Source organism: Bos javanicus, chromosome 3, assembly GCF_032452875.1.
Source record: "Bos javanicus breed banteng chromosome 3, ARS-OSU_banteng_1.0, whole genome shotgun sequence".
Taxonomy (NCBI): domain Eukaryota; kingdom Metazoa; phylum Chordata; class Mammalia; order Artiodactyla; family Bovidae; genus Bos; species Bos javanicus.
The window spans coordinates 53,988,516-54,005,369 of record NC_083870.1 but is presented as its reverse complement, the minus strand read 5'-3'; the positions used below and the strand labels follow the sequence as shown (position 1 = coordinate 54,005,369).

The 16,854-nt window shown below is 42.5% G+C and overlaps 1 protein-coding gene across 1 annotated transcript in view; it reads left to right on the top strand.

Moving 5' to 3' along the window:
* Nucleotides 1–2,294: 2,294 nt before the first annotated feature.
* Nucleotides 2,295–16,854, top strand: part of LRRC8C (leucine rich repeat containing 8 VRAC subunit C) — a 97,766-nt gene continuing 83,206 nt past the window's right edge. The window contains exon 1 of the mRNA XM_061411296.1: nucleotides 2,295–2,563. The gene's annotated coding sequence lies outside the window, so the exon portion shown is untranslated. The remainder of the gene's footprint in view (nucleotides 2,564–16,854) is intronic.

Genomic DNA, 16,854 nt, shown 5'->3' with positions numbered 1-16,854 from the left:
TGAGTTTCAGACTAGCGCCTCTCAGACCTCAGGGTGCATGGGAATCACCTGACTATACACAGAACTGTCCAGCTGATCCTACTAGAAAGCAGGCACAGAGTAGCCAAAGGTATTGCAATTAATGGGGTAGAGCAGGGAGGGACTTAACTTGCAGGGACTCAAATCCATCTGCAAGCTTCATTGCTGTTTCTGGTCGTTTTGTTCTCTGAGCAATAGTGCAAGTCGCTCACTCTTTGTGACCCCATGGATTGTAGCCCACCAGGCTCCTCTGTCCATGGGGATTCTCCAGGCGAAAATACTGGAGTGGGTTGCCATGTCCTCCTCTAGGGAAACTTCCCAACCCAGGGATTGAACCCATGTCTCCTGCATTGCAGGTGAATTCTTTACTGTCTGAGCAATGAATTGTAGTAAATACCACAGCTACCATTTACTAAGTACTTATAAAGTGTTTGGCCCTGTTCTTGGTGATTTAAGTGTGTTATTTAATTCTCACAGCACTCTATAGTACTATACTTACATTGTTGATGGGGTGGGGGAAGTAACAGTAATTTCCTTACATTTACACAGGAAAAGCAGGGATTTCTTCCGGGTTCACCTCAGTCCAAAGTCCAGCATTGTGATTCCTTGACACTGGGCAGTGAGGCAGCGTTTCAGGGAGGACTAAGCTTGAGTTTAGGGTACTAGTGGCACAAGGAGGATAGAGGTGCAGGCAGAAAGCCTCTGGAGAACAAAGCCCTCCGCAGGATATTTGTGCCCTTAGTGCTCATGTCGCTGTTTAAATCCAGGCAAGGTATTTAACTTAACCAAGTTAACTAGTTAACTCAGCTAGTACCTGGTGGCCTGCCAGATACTCAAATTTTTATTTTATTTTTATTTTTATTTTTTTTTAGCAAATTGCTAGTCAGTCTTTGTCTATTCTCTAGGAAACTTCCAGGAATTTTCCCACCTGCTATCTAGGAGGAAGGCCCCACTTTAGAATTAAGTGTTGTTCTCTGGGTTAATTAAGGCTAGTGTTAGGGTCATTTCCTAAAGACTAAGAGGGTTGACGGTTTTCTTCTGTGAAAGACACCCAACAACAGTACTGGAATTGGAAAAAGTGTAGGAATTTGCCAGAGGAGCAAGGAAAAATCAGTTAAGACTAAGAAATCAACTTTTTGACAAATTTTAATTTTGACTTGGAGATTAAAATAGGGTAAAAGTAGAGAGGCCTGCTTTCTTAAGTTTTGGGGTGTAAGAACAAACCAACTACCAAAAAAATATTAGCTGTCTATGAATTGCTCTGTTGGCATAAATCCCTCTATTCCTGAATGCCAAGACAAAGCAATAGTTTAATTGTTGGTGCTCTTAGAAAAACTCATACTGGTAAGGCGTTCCAGAAGATCTTATAAATACTTAGTAATCTTGTCTGTACATTTTTCCACTGGGGAGATTTTCTATACAGGTGACTCAGCTTTCAATAAGGCAGAGTTCGCTTTTCATCCTGAAATTGGGTAGGGAAAGATGGAGAAGAAAAGCGTGGTTTAGGTCGATTTAAGACGGGGGTCGGGGGGAGAAAGCAACCCCTTCCCCCATACTCTTTAAACAACAGGTGGTTTTGACAAGAAAGATCAACTCCATGCACAGTAGGAAATTGCAGGCGGAGCATTCGATTTCAGTCCCCCAGAACCTGGCGCCAGGTTGTCAGGATGCGGGAACAAGGAGGTTGCTAGCGGACAGCAAGCTCAGGTGTCAAGGGAACGGCTCCTGGGCTTTTTGGTCTAGGAAAGCTGGTTTTTGCCTTTGTTCTCTGTCTCTCTGTGTGTGTCCCACCACCCCCTCCCACCCTTCTGCTCATCTGTGAGGGGAGCAGGATGAGGAAGGATTATCTCCATCCTCCCAAGTCCTTCCGAGGAGTGCCCAGAAGGGCTATTTTTAGTGATTGCGGCTCCCCTCCAACTTACCCCGGGGTGGAGCCGCGACTGTAGCGCGGCCGCCCAGCGCAGGGAAGCCTCGGGTTAGGGATGGGGAAGGTAGTGGCCCCGGTCCATTCCTCAGGCACTGGCCGCCAGGTGGGCGTTCCAGAGGCCGGAGTGGCTCCACCGGCAAGCGGCGGGAGATCTTCGTGGGCGCCCTGAAGGAAGTCCTCGGCGGCCGGCCCGGGCGCGGGGTGGTCTCCGCGGGGAGGAAGTTCCCGGGCCCGGCGGCCTGCGTCACAGCGGGCTGGCACCGCGGAGCCGACCGGCGGGCGGCGCGGCGACCCCGGGGCCGGGCGCTGGGCGGCGCTGGCTGCCGCTGGCCCTGCTGCTCGCGGGGCGGCGCTGGAGGCGGCTCCGTCCGCGGCCGGGGAGGCGGAGGGGAGGAGGGCTGCGGGGCTGGGGCGTTAGCTGCGTCCCGGCTCGGAGCCCGCGAAGAGGACTAGGAGGAAGGCGCCGCCGTGGCCGCGGCCGCAGTGCTTCGGGGCGCGACGAGCCATGAGCAGCCGCCCGGCGGGCGACCCCGCTGCCGCTGGCCGCCGCTGAGCCCAGCCGGGAGACGGCTCGCCGCTCCCCAGCACCGTTCGCAGCCGGCACCCTCGCGCCCAGAGGTAAGGGCGGGGACCGCCGAGGGATGGGATGGGATGCGATGGAGAGGGACTGCCCGCCGAGGACCGCCGGCTCGGTCCTCTAGGTGTGCTGGAGCCACGACTCGCCCCGCCTCGTTCGCGTCCCTGCCTTCCCCCCGCTCTCGGGCGGGCGGACTGTGGGCTCCTGCCCGGCGTGTGGTCCCTGGAGCCATCCGCTGCCGGAGCTCGGGGACCCGCCAATCCTTACCCCACCCATTCCGCGCCAGCCCAGCGTCGGGTGAGAGACCCCAGCCTGGCGCCAAGCGCAGCGCGGCAGGTTCTGCGGACTTGGGGGGATGGGGCTGGGGGACCAGGAGAAAACGGGGCCACGCAAGGGGAGATCGTCGTTCTTTTCAACCTTAAACCTCCCTGAGACCTCAGGGTCTTTACCTACTGGTCTGCTCTTCCTCACCACCCCCGAGCCCCTGAAGTTAGCACTTTGGGGAGAGAGAGGAATTAGGTCTCCGAAGGGAACGAGAGCGCGATGCCTGCTCCCCAGCAGGACCCGAGGGGAGAGAGGGTTTCGCTGGATCTCGCGGGCCCCAGAAACCAGGTGTCTAGGCCGGCGATTGAGACCAAGACCAATGCTTTCGACACAAACCCAGGCTCGCTGGTCTTTCCCTTTCCAGCTGGTTCTCAGCGACGACACGGCTAGGGATGGAGTTAGCGACTCAGGAACCTTAGGATGTGCTCTGTAGAAGCTAATTCCTTTCTTCTCTCCCTCTGCCAGTTCTTCCCTCCCCCACCCACGGTATACATCGGATTTTAGTACCTTCAAAACCTTGCTCTTTACCTAGCTTTGGGTGCCACGGACACCTAGCCCACATCCCAGACAGATATTTCAAAGAGTTAAGGCTAAACTTCACTTTCGAATTCTTTTTAAGCATTTTAAGCTCCCAGCAAACCGGTTAGGAAGCACTTTCAAGTCCCTATCTACCTTAAAGTAAAAAATAAGCACCCATCAAACTGTGTGTGAGTGCCAGCAACGTTGGGCAGAGGGAGATCTGAATGACTATTTCATGCAGATTTATGGGGGAGGAACAGGTAAAGGAAATGGCAAGGCTTATTTTAGTCACACATTTCTTACAAGCTCTCAGTCGTGTAAAAAATGTAGCCTTAACCAACGGTCACATTTCCGGACAGGTATATAGTGGTTTCCTAAGGCATACTGGAGGCTTCTTCATGGACAAGTTATTAAAATGCCGTCCAGATGAGAGATGAAGGCAACTGGTCTTAACTCTCTTTGCACAGTAGGGTACCATCACCTCAGCCATCAGCTTTATAGTTTTTATTTTTCTTTACATTCTATTTTTAAATGATTTGTGTAAACCCCAAAGGTAAGCCATACTTTACAAAATTTGCTCAGATTCATAAACCTGTGGACATGGGTAACAGATTAAGTGTCTACAGCTCCAATCTGTGATATTTGCCTTCTTGTGATTTGCTTAGATAGGGAAGACCATGGACCTGACCCAGACTGGCTTTACTTTGGAGTGATCAAATACTCTCTTTAGGTCAGGTTGTTTGTTTGCTTTTGAGGCAGAGGTGGGGAGCAGCTTTGCAAGGATGGATGCTTTTCATGGTTCACATAACAGATTTGACCACAGATAACGCCCACTCACCCACCAGCAGTATCAGAGATAGCAAGCATGTTTAACAACTTTCTTAGTAATAAAATGATCAAAGCCTTTGTTAATGGTACTAATCTCCTATTTCTCAGATGAACTAGGCACTTAAGGAAATGTGTTTTGAGAAGGGAATGCTTTTAGTGTAAAAAGTATCTAATTTTTACCAATTTGTTAATGATTCTTAATAGTCTGTACTTAAGTTGTAGTCACCCATAACTTCATAGTAAAACCCAAGTTTAAAAAAGAAATAGAGTGGAAATACGCACTTATTTTGCCAAGTGTGGTGTTAATAATCTAGTATGAAGCATTACTGTAACACAGGCTGAACTAGATGCCTGACATGCATGATCTCAAAATCTGACAACAAAACCTTAAGGCAGATGGCCATTCACACATTACAGAAGAGAGAGGCTCAGAGTGTGTGACTTATCCAAGACCGTACAGCTAAGTTAATGCCTGAATGAAGCCAAGCCTCTAGTTGTCTTTTCTTTTTTTTAAATTTATATTGGGGTATAATTGATTTACAGTATTGTTTTAGTTTCAGGTGTACAGCAAAATGAATCTATTACACAAATACATATATCCAAATCCTCTAGTCTTAATGATTTACTTTTTTGTTATTCAAAGCTGCCTTTTTTTTTCCTAAATAAATTTATTGTTAACTTACCATAAGGACTGTATGAGGAAATGGGGGATTAAGGAAGTCAGGTCACCTGTTCAGGGTTTTCTGGTATATAGCAGAATTCACATTTGGAATCAGGGCCATCTGTTTCCCAAACCCCTCTTCTTGCCACTGCTGTCTATTAAATGATTTAGAGCTTAACCTAATGAACATTTCACTCTGGCTCATCAGCTATTCTCATTCACATGATAATGATGCCCTCATGAGTTGCAGCACACTCCAAAATACTTTATACTTAATCCCTGGAGTGCTGGCTATGTCTCTAGGCCCAGAACACTCATGAAAGCATATTGTAACCTACGAGGTGACAGGTATCCTAATGCAGGTATCATTAATTCACTTAATGTCTCTTAAAATATAAATCATTGTAGACTGGTATGGGGTAAACGGTATGGCCTCAAGATAGGAAAAGCTGGTACAGGTTCTGGCTCTACTGCATAGAACAAGTGCCAACTAATTCACATTATTGAGCTTCTCTGAGCCACAGTTTCTTGGTGTGTAATGGGCTTATAAGTGAAGCCTACCTAGCTGGATCGTTGTGTGCATTCAATGTAACAGTGCTTACAAAGGACAGCTTCTGAAACCTGTGTGTTGTGTGTTCAGTCACTATGTTGTGTCCGACTCTTTGCCATCCCATGGACGCAGTACACCAGGCTTCCCTGTCCTTCACTATCTCCTGGAGTTTGTGGAAACTCATGTCCATTGAGTCAGTAATGCCATCCAGCCATCTCATTCTCTGCCACCCCCTTCTCCTGCCCTCAATCCCTCCCAGCATCAGGGTCTTTTCCAATGAGTCAGCTCTTTGCAGCAGGTGTCCAAAGTATTGGATCTTCAGCTTAAGCAGCAGTCTTTCCAATGAATATTCAGGGTTGGTTTCCTTTAGAATTGACTGGTTTGATCTCTTTGCTGTCCAAGAGACTCAAGAGTCTTCTCCAGCACCATAGTTTGAAAGAATCAATTCTTTGATGCTCAGCCTTCTTTATGGTTTAACTCTCACATCCGTACATTACTAATGGAAAAACCATAGCTTTGAGTATATGGACCTTTATTGGCAAAGTGATGTCTTAACTTGTTAATACACTGTCTACATTTGTCATAGCTTTCCTTCCAAGGAGCAAGCGTCCTTTAATTTCATGGCTGCAGTCACCATTTGCAGTAATTTTGGAGCCCAAGAAAATAAAATCTGTCATTGCTTCTACTTTTTCCCCTTCTATTTGCCATGAAGTAATGGGACAAAGGGCTTCCCAGATGGCACCAGTGGTAAAGAATCTGCCTGCCAATGCAGGAGACATAAGAGAAGTGAGTTTGATCCCTGGGTCAGGAAGATCCCCTGGAGGAGGGCATGGCCACCCACTCTTATATTCTTACCTGGAGAATCCCATGGACTGAAGAGTCTGGTGAGCTACAGTCCATAGGATCACAGAGTCAGACACAACGGAAGCGACTTAGCACAATGGGACAAAATGTGGTCCTGTCACCTAGTAGGTGCTTAATAAATGGTAAGAATTACTGTAGTCTACCACTGATTGAAATTTCTGCTTAATTTTACATTTGTATATTTTACATGCATATAGCATTTAGTCAGCACTGTCATTGATTCACTCTTTTATATGAAGGCCTTATCTGCTTTTTAGCATCTTTAACTTTTGAATCACATCCTTGTTTTTGTAGTCTTGACTTATATACACTTACTCACCTTATGTAGTTTTTCCTTTGCCCTACTCTGCACATTTTTTAGAATATTAATAGCCATCTTTCAATGGGATGGAATTTGTATATCTTGGCAAATGCACTATCCTGTTTTCTGCCTCTCCTGATATCTCAGCCTTGCTTATCACTCAGAGCACCATGGCAATCCTAGTATCTCCCTACCACATACCTCACCCTTCACTGAGTCTCTACCAGCTAATGTTCTGCATCTACTTCCAGGTCCAACTCCTATGTAAGCCATGGACCTTCCATTTTTAATCATTTGTCAGTTCATTTATAATTCAGATAACATATCCCCCCCTAATGATTTTTACATTTTTTAAGGTTATTTGTCTAGGTAACATCCTACAAAAAACTGTAAACTCTTTAAGACAAGGACATTTTTCTATTTCTTTATATGCTTTGCTTCAAATAAAACATCAGTTCAGTTCAGTCGCTCAGTTGTGTCTGACTCTTTGCGACCCATGAATCGCAGCACACCAGGCCTGCCTTTCTATCAGGCCTCCCTTTCCATCACCAACTCCCTGAGTTTACCCCAATTCTTGTCCATCGAGTCGGTGATCCCATCCAGCCATCTCATCCTCTGTCATCCCCTTCTCCTCCTGCCCCCAATCCCTCCCAGCATCAGAGTCTTTTCCAATGAGTCAACTCTTCACATGAGGTGGCCAAAGTACTGGAGTTTCAGCTTCAGCATCAGTCCTTCCAATGAACACCCAGGACTGATCTCCTTTAGGATTGACTAGTTGGATCTCCTTGCCATCCAAGGGACTCTCAAGAGTCTTCTCTAACACCACAGTTCAAAAGCATCAGTTCTTCGGCACTCATGGTTTCAATTTCCTGAATGAAAGATGAGTCAGATATTCAGAGAGAGATCCTCACAATAATTAGGAAACACACCCAAGTTATTTGTCTCTGTTACATGAGTAGTGGCACCTTCCGCTTTATTCTGAGACTTGTTCATCCCAGCCTCCTTCACTCCTTTAACTGGCATTACATTTACTGGAAGGCCACAGTTCTTCAAAGCCTTGGCCATTAGGTACCAGGTAAGATAGCTATGTTTTATTGATCAATTGCTTCTGTGGTGGGATTGTAACCTCATTAGGTTGTAAATATATTGAGTACATCAACAGTATTTGAGTAGTTTGGCATTTTAGATGGGGTAATGACCCCGATGGATTTCTTTAACTAGGATTATAATTTACCTACGGTAAAGAAATGCAGGTTTCCCCCATTATCTGCAAGCAGAGTTCCTCTGAAAATTTATGTAAGCTGAAATAGCATAAAGGGAAGGAACAGTTATCCTAGGACACATCTTACTAACCGATGCACAGAATACATGGAGATAAAGCGCAGATGCTCACAGATACTGTTCAAAGTTATGGGGCTTGATGTGGAGATGCTGAGTGTAGTTCCTGGGGGAGGAGCTTGGCGGTGCCACTGTCGCTGCTGCCCTGGGTGTTCCCTGCCTCTGTATTTCTGCTTACTGCAAAACCAATGCTGAACACTATTTTTGCTTTTTACTTCTCTTTTCCATAAGTGCAAAAATCCTTTTTGGATTTCTTTCAGTTAGTCAAAACAGGCACCACTATAGGTCTTTCATAAAACTGAAGTGATGTAAAGGGAACTTTCAAAAAACAGGTATACCTGTACCTGCCTTAGAGAGAAGGTTAAGATAATAAGCAAGGAGGATTTCAAACCATTTGGTTGAAAATAGGACTAATCATGGCACAGTATGGAAGATACAATCAAATTGACTTTCATGAGAGAACAGACCAGTTGCTCAGTCATGTCCAACTCTTTGCGACCCCATGAACCACAGCACACCAGGCCTCCCTGTCCATCACCTACTCCCTGAATTTACCCAAACTCATGTCCAGTGAGTCGGTGATGCCATCCAACTATCTCATCCTCTGTCGTCCCCTCCTCCTCCTGCCCTCAATCTTTCCCAGCATCAGGGTCTTTGCAAAAGAGTCACAACATCTCATCAGGTGGCCAAAGTATTGGAGTTTCAGCTTCAACATCAGTCCTTCCAATGAACACCCAGGACTGATCTCCTGTGGGATGGACTGGTTGGATCTCCTTGCAGTCCAAGGGACTCTCGAGAGTCTTCTCCAACACTGCAGTTCAAAAGCATCAATTCTTCAGCGCTCAGCTTTCTTTATAGTTCAGCTCTCACATCCATACATGACTACTGGGAAAACCATAGCCTTGACTAGATGGACATTTGTTGACCAAGTGATGTCTCTGCTTTTTAATATGTTGTCTAGGTTGGTCATAACTTTCCTTCCAAGGAGTAAGTGTCTTTTAATTTCATGGCTGCAGTCACCATCTGCAGTGATTTTGGAGCCCCCAAAAATAAAGTCTGACACTGTTTCCACTGTTTCCCCCACCTATTTGCCATGAAGTGATGAGACTGGATGCCATGATCTTAGTTTTCTGAATGTTGAGTTTTAAGCCAAAGTTTTCACTCTCCTCTTTCACTTTCATCAAGAGGCTCTTTAGTTCCTCTTCACTTTCTGCCATAAAGGTGGTGTCATCTGCATGTCTGAGGTTATTGATATTTCTCCCGGCAATCTTGATTTCAGCTTGTGCTTCTTCCAGCCCAGCGTTTCTCATGATGTACTCTGCATATAAGTTAAATAAGCAGGGTGACAATATACAGCCGTGACGTACTCCTTTTCCTGTTTGGAACCAGTCTGTTGTTCCATGTCCAGTTCTAACTTGCTTCCTGACCTGCATACAAATTTCTCAAGAGGCAGGTCAGGTGGTCTGGTATTCCTATCTCTTTCAGAATTTTCCACAGTTTATTGTGATCCACACAGTCAAAGGTTTTGGCATAGTCAACAAAGCAGAAATATATGTTTTTCTGGAACTCTCTTGCTTTTTCCATGATCCAGTGGATGTTGGCAATTTGATCTTTGGTTCCTCTGCCTTTTCTAAAACCAGCTTGAACATCTGGAAGTTCATGGTTCACATATTGCTGAAGCCTGGCTTGGAGAATTTTAAGCATAACTTTACTAGCATGTGGAGAAGGCAATGGCACCCCACTCCAGTACTCTTGCCTGGAAAATCCCATGGATGAAGGAGCCTGGTAAGCTGCAGTCCATGGGGTTGCTGAGTCAGACATGACTGAGCGACTTCACTTTCACTTTTCACTTTCATGCATTGGAGAAGGCAATGGCAACCCACTCCAGTGTTCTTGCCTGGAGAATCCCAGGGACAGGGAAGCCTGGTGGGCTGCCATCTAGGGGGTCACACAGAGTTGGACACAACTGCAGCAACTTAGCAGCAGTAGCAGTTACTAGCATGTGGGATGAGTGCAATTGTGCGGTAGTTTGAGCATTCTTTGGCATTGCCTTTCTTTGGGATTGGAATGAAAACTGACCTTTTCCAGTCCTGTGGCCATTGCTGAGTTTTCCAAATTTGCTGGCATATTGAGTGCAACACTTTCACAGCATCATCTTTTAGGATTTGAAATAGCTCAACTGGAATTCCATCACCTCCACTAGCTTTGTTGGTAGTGATGCTTCCTAAGGCCCACTTGACTTCACATTCCAGGATGTCTGGTTCTAGGTGAGTGAGCACACAATCGTGATTATCTGGGTCGTGAAAATCTTTTTTGTACAGTTCTTCTGTGTATTCTTGCCACCTCTTCTTAATATCTTATGCTTCTGTTAGAATTATGAGAGAATAATGAGAGAATTAGCATGGGGAAAAGACCCATATAGTCTCACCACAAATATCAGAGGTGGAAAAATTTTAAAGGAACTGGTAAAAGAAATGAAACACTATAATATTACTATACTATGCTATATTCTCTCTATATATGTCTGTGTGTGTATGTGTATATATATATACACATACATATATATATATATATATGTATATATATGCTGCTGCTAAGTCATTTCAGTCGTGTCCGACTCTGTGCGACCCCATAGACCGCAGCCCACCAGGCTCCCCCGTCCCTGGGATTCTCCAGGCAATAACACTGGAGTGGGTTGCCATTTCCTTCTCCAATGCATGGAAGTGAAAAGTAAAAGTTAAGTCACTCAGTCATGTCTGACCCTCAGTGACCCCATGGACTGCAGCCTTCCAGGCTCCTCCATCCATGGAATTTTCCAGGCAAGAGTACTGGAGTGGGGTGCCATTATATATATATATATATCACACACTATCACACCCTATGATAATAATAACAAATACTATTATTTATTATTAATAATAGGCCTGTTTAGATATGGGTCATTCCTGGACTGTAGAAATAGAAAAGAGACTGTGAGGTCAAGATGGGCAAGAGTGGAAACTAGTGTGGCCTCGAATACCTAGAACAATAACGTACTCCAATTGGCTGTCAGCACAGTCACAGAAGGGCAAGAGGGTAATCTCAGAACTTTATGTAAAGTAGATAGTTCAGCATATATAGTGAAAATCTCATAAACATATTAAAAGGTAAAGAATACCTGAACTCTTTTCCAATATCAGGCGTGAAACAAAAAAATAGCCTGGGCTACCTACTTAAAAGTGTAACGCACTGTCACAAGTTCAGGGAGTGAATTTAAAATCCTTTTCTGGTGTTGGATCGACTGTCCTTTTAGAATATGATTCTATAGTCTGTGAATGGCAGTCAATAGAGACATGGTAATATTCAGAAAACGAATACAGTTAAGAAAAGAGAAAAAGGCAGAATTCAAGAACCGGTTTTAAGAAAACTGTTGTAAAGCTTAGGGAAACAACTGAAAGTGTTCCAGATGACTGGGTATTTGAGGTCAAAGGCATTCAGGAGAACTATAGATTCTTTAAAGACCTCAAAAGAATGAACGCTCTGTCCTTACTGGAGATGGGTGGGAAGGAAGAGCAAGGAGGAAAGTTATTTTGGCTGAACTCAAACACTGCCCAAAGGCTAGAAGCACAAGAGAGAGTAATGAAGCTCTTAGGGAAGCATTTCTCAACCTTTAGTTCATGCCCACCTTCCTTCCAGGGATACATATTTTTAAATACATTGTAATGTATCTAATTGTAATGCCACAGATACCCTGTCTACCCACTTAGGTGCTGTGGCCTGTTGGCAGGCTACACCCTGAAGATTCTTTTCCTCTGCCCTGCAGACCCAGTAACCCACTCCTGTATTCTTGCCTAGAGAATCCCTGCAGACACAGAAGCCTGGCAGGCTACACTCCATGAGGTCACAAAGAGTAGTACACAACTGAGCAACTAAGCATAGCACACAGCAGTCCAAGTGTTTGACAGGGACAAGATTGCCCCCCCTGTTAAGAACAAATGGAGGAACATGATTCTAGATTATGTTTGAAAATCACAAATGAGCCATGTGGAACTAAAAGACATGAAGAACAGTGTACACATACACATTTTTCCTTTATAAGAAATCATATTTCATTGGCTCTTAAGCTGAAATGTATTTGTAAAAATATATCTTCCAGTTGTACCAGTTTCATCTTGGCAGCATTATTACATTCATTAAGTTATCTTCCAGACCGGCCTCTACCTGCATTCTTTTGTTTTAGGGATGGGAAACCCTCCTCAAACTTTAAATGTGCAACATCTTTTATTTACTTACTTCTGTTATGCTGGGAAGGCTCTGATACTAACCATTCATTCTTGTGATTGTTCAGTTTTAATGAGTATAAATTAGTTTGTCTTTATTAGAGCATTTGCATTTTATGGCAATTGTTTATTATTATGAAACACTGTGTTCCCTATCAAAGAAATCTTAACTCACAACAAGTAGATATTTGGTGGTGGGGATGGGACTTCTGAAGTCACTCTTAGCTTTTTCGTGTTTGTTTCCATCCTCTGGTTCCATAGGGAGCATAAGCCTGGGCTTCTGACATGGAATCTCAGAGCTTTTAGGGTTAGAGGAGCTTGGCTTCTTTATATATTGGCTTCTTTTGGCATTTGGAGCCTGTGGGCTTCCCAGATGGCACTAGTGGTAAAGAATCCACCTGCCAGTGCAGGAGACACAAGAGCTGAGGGTTTGATCCCTGGGTCAAGAAGATCCCCTGGAGAAGGAAATAGCAACCCACTCCAGTATTCTTGCCTGGAGAATTCCGTGGACAGAGGATGCTGGTGGGCTGTAGTCCATGGGGTTGCAAAGAGTTGGACACCACTGAGCGCACACACACACAGCCTTTGCGTGCTCCTTCCTCCACCGCAACACATCTTCTTTCAGCTTTTAACTGTATTGTTCTTTCCCCCTCTCCTTTCCCCTCAAGGCTTCAGAAATATCTTTGTTTTCCACATCTTTTCTCTTTGTTTGATTTTTAGAGCTGCACTGAAAGTCCCGTGAGGGCAGAGGCCATTTGGCCATATCGGTCTTGTTCACTTCTGTATCCACAGCACCTGCACAGTGACTGGAACAGAGCTGCTCAAGAAACAGTTGTGGAATAAACACTTATGATACATTTTGCACTAAAGTTTCTAACCTGCCATCTTACAGTATATCCCTTTCTGTTATTTTAAATTCTAGAAATGAAATTTAAGAGTGTAATTAGAAGTTATTCTTCTTAATGGGGTCGTGACATATGTACACAGAAATATTTCTATATGTCACTGGAAATTTAGAGTATTATATAAAACATGAATTCAGAACATCAAAACAAGTCCTAAATAAAAGTCACTACATAAGCTAAATAGATGAAAACTCATGGGTCCAGTAATCAATACAAATTACTAACTACTCTTTCTCGAATACCTTAGGAATATATTAAAATTAGAAACAGATTCAAATATCTTTTTTTAAATAGGAATGATATAACCTATAAATCTAGCTTCTGGAAAAATACTTTGGGGGTCACTTAGCTAATAACACCTTGATTTTTAAAAATAACTATGAGAATAGCTTCATTAGGAAAACAGCTTCAAGCTAATTTCTATTATGTGCCCTGAAATTAGCAAGGTCCAGGATAATTTCCCATCAGCAAAGTTAGGAAATACTATATATAGCACACAAAAATACCTTTCTAGTTAATGCACAGCTATGTAGATCCCTGTAACCAGAAAATGGTAAAAGTTGAGGAGCTAGAAGTAGGGGTATGTCTAGGGCTTGGATCTTTGTTGAGTGTTTAAGCACTTTATCTAAGGAGCTGATGGTATAACGTGTATCTTATATTTCTGTATGTGGCCCCATGGTGCATAATGTAGTATTGAAGCAAGAGTTGGAAATGAGCTTGGCAAAATAAAAATGAAGGAAATAATCAAAACTGAGCACTGAAATTCACTTAAGGAAAGTATAGGATTGTACCTTGAAGAAAAATAAATAAAACAAACATAAAATATACTAGACTTTTGTTTGTTTTGTTGTGTTCATTTCTATATCACCAGTATTTACAGTAGTACCTAATATGTTCACAAAGGATCGGTAAATATTTGTTGAATGAATAAATGAATGAAATGCAAGATGGAAAAAGACTAACTACATGCCATTAGGGCAAAAGTAAAGTTAATCCTATGGAGATGGTGATGGATAACTAGTAGACTGAAGAAACTGTTAGAAAACACTTTTCGGACAAATCATTTTTGAGTCTGTGTTACAGTTTTATTTTAGTTTTACATGTAAAAGACTTCTGGTAGGTCAGAAGTAGTTTAAAAATTCATCCCGACTAGGGACATTTTATAAGCATAGTGGATGGTTAGATATTATTGTTAGGCTAGATAAAAAATGTGGGTTCAAGGTCATTGGATTCTTGCCTAAGTTAACTGATTAGCTCTTTAGCTGGTTTCCAAAGATAAGTCTTCTCCCCCTTTAGCATTATACCATATTTTGTAGGAGAAGGCAATGGCACCCCACTCCGGTACTCTTGCCTGGAGGATCCCATGGACGGAATACCCTGGTGGGCCGCAGTCCATGGGGTCACTAAGAGTTGGACACGACCGAGCGACTTCACTTTCACTTTTCACTTACATGCATTGGAGAAGGAAATGGCAACCCACTCCAGTGTTCTTGCCTGGAGAATCCCAGGGATGGGAGAGCCTGGTGGGCTGCCGTCTATGGGGTCGCACAGAGTCGGACACGACTGAAGCGACTTAGCAGCCAGTACAATAAGGACGAAAAAAATTGAAGACATAAAGATTGGAAAGGAAGAAGTAAAATATGTCTACTTACAGACTTTGTGTTTGAAATTAGGATTCCATATCCCAAGGAATCTACAAAGCAACAACTAAAGATAAATGCCACACTCATCTCTAATTAACATGTGGGTATTTAAAATTTAGAAACAAAATCTTTGAAATAAATCTGTTGTCAGTGACTGTTTCAGTCAGCCCTTGTACCTGAACTTGAAGATGATTTTACTTATCCTGAAAGGGTGTCTAATAACATAATCACATTAATAACATTTTGTTTAACTTTTTTACTTAACAGCTCTCCCCATAATGTCACTGCAATAAACAGAACAGCCTACTGTTGCCCTAATTAAGGAATTTAAGGAGCAAATCAATTAAAACTAATTATTTCCAGCATCTCTTTTACTTGTGAGTACCCCATCCTGGATTATAGGAGAGGGAGCACACCTTTGGTGTTACCTAGAGGCTGTCTAATGTGTCTCAAACGTGTTTTGAATGTTAAAAAAAAATGCTCCTTTTTTATTGCTCCAAATTAGAAACAATCTTAAACCAACATTTTTAAATGTTTTCAGATAAGAATACAGATGCCCAGTAATAAGAGAAGGCCATATGGGTCGCTGGCTTATTAACTACAACTAAGAAAGTGTTTAAGAAATCTCAGAATTTTAATTTCTTTAGAGTCCAGGAGTCTCTTATTGTTCTGCTTGTTTGCTTTTAGTTATTTATGATTTTGAAATTTCAAAAAGCAGCCCCAAAGCAGGAAAACTAATTGCCCCTTCTGAAAGAACACATTTGGTTTGAGTGAAGGAAAAAATATCTTTTGTCAATTAGGTAGAATATATGGTAAGTAAATAATTTTACATCTTCATATTGGGAAAAGTTTTTTCTTAGTTACCAGTTACCTATTCTATTAAGCTAATTAAAAACAGCTAATTTTATTTCCGTGTATTATTTATCATGTAAATCACATAAGCTAAACAATGGTGGACAACAGTATTTAAAGTGTTACACCTCAGTTCTTAAGATAAAAGAAATTTTATAAAGCATGTTATAATCATATTATTATTATTTAAATGTTATAAAGAACAAATTATATTTATGTATAGATATTATACATAGGTTAAAACTATCATATGATATTATTTGCCAAAGGTTGTTCATTAATTAGTTATTAGTCCTAAGTCTTCATATTAATTGTCTTTAATTACAGTTTATACTTCCATTTAAAAATGATGTAATCACAGTTCATATTAGAATGTATCAGAGAAATATGACATTTCATGGTTTCACGTTACTGTAGGAGTGCAACAACCATTAAATAAACTGGCACTAGTTATAATTCAATGTAGTTGAACATATGAACAAAGACATAAATTTTTAGTGTAAATAATGATCTGGGGAGCTGTCTGAGCTCAGAACTATCTGAGATGCTGTGTTCTCAGTTTTATATGCCAAATAAAACATAATTCTCAGCAACAAAAACAGAAATGATCTGACCATGGCTTCCCTGGTGGCTCAGACGGTAAAGAATCTGCCTGCAATGTGAGAAACCCAGATTCGATCCCTAGGTTGGGAAGATAGATCTCCTGGAGAAAGGAATGGCAACCTACTCCAGTATTCTTGCCTAGAGAATGCCATGGGCAGAGGAGTTTTGTGGACTACAGTCCATGGGGTCGCAAAGAGTTAGACATGACTGAGTGACTAACAATTTCAGTTTCAGTTTCATGAGACAAATACAAAGAAGTTAGTAACTTCCAATTAAACAGGCATCCTATCAGAGTACAGGTCAGTCATGCAGGAACTAAAATACATTTTAACAGCTTTATTGAGATATAACCCACCTTCTATAACACTTATTTTTTTAAGTATATAATTCAGTGGTTTTTAGAATAATTACAGAATTGTACAACCATTACCATAGTCTTAGAACATTTTCATCACCTCCCCAAAAAAATCTGTACCATAAACTATCACTCCCCAACATGCCTCCATTTCTTCTCTGAAGCTCTAGGCAGCTGTCTGTCCTCAGTCTCTATAGATTTGCTTGTTGTAGAAATTTCAGTAAATGATATCATGTTATATGTAATCTTTTGTGACTGGCTTCTTTCACTTAGCATATATTTAAGATTCATCTGAGTTGTAGCGTGTATCAGTACAGCATTCCTTTTAAT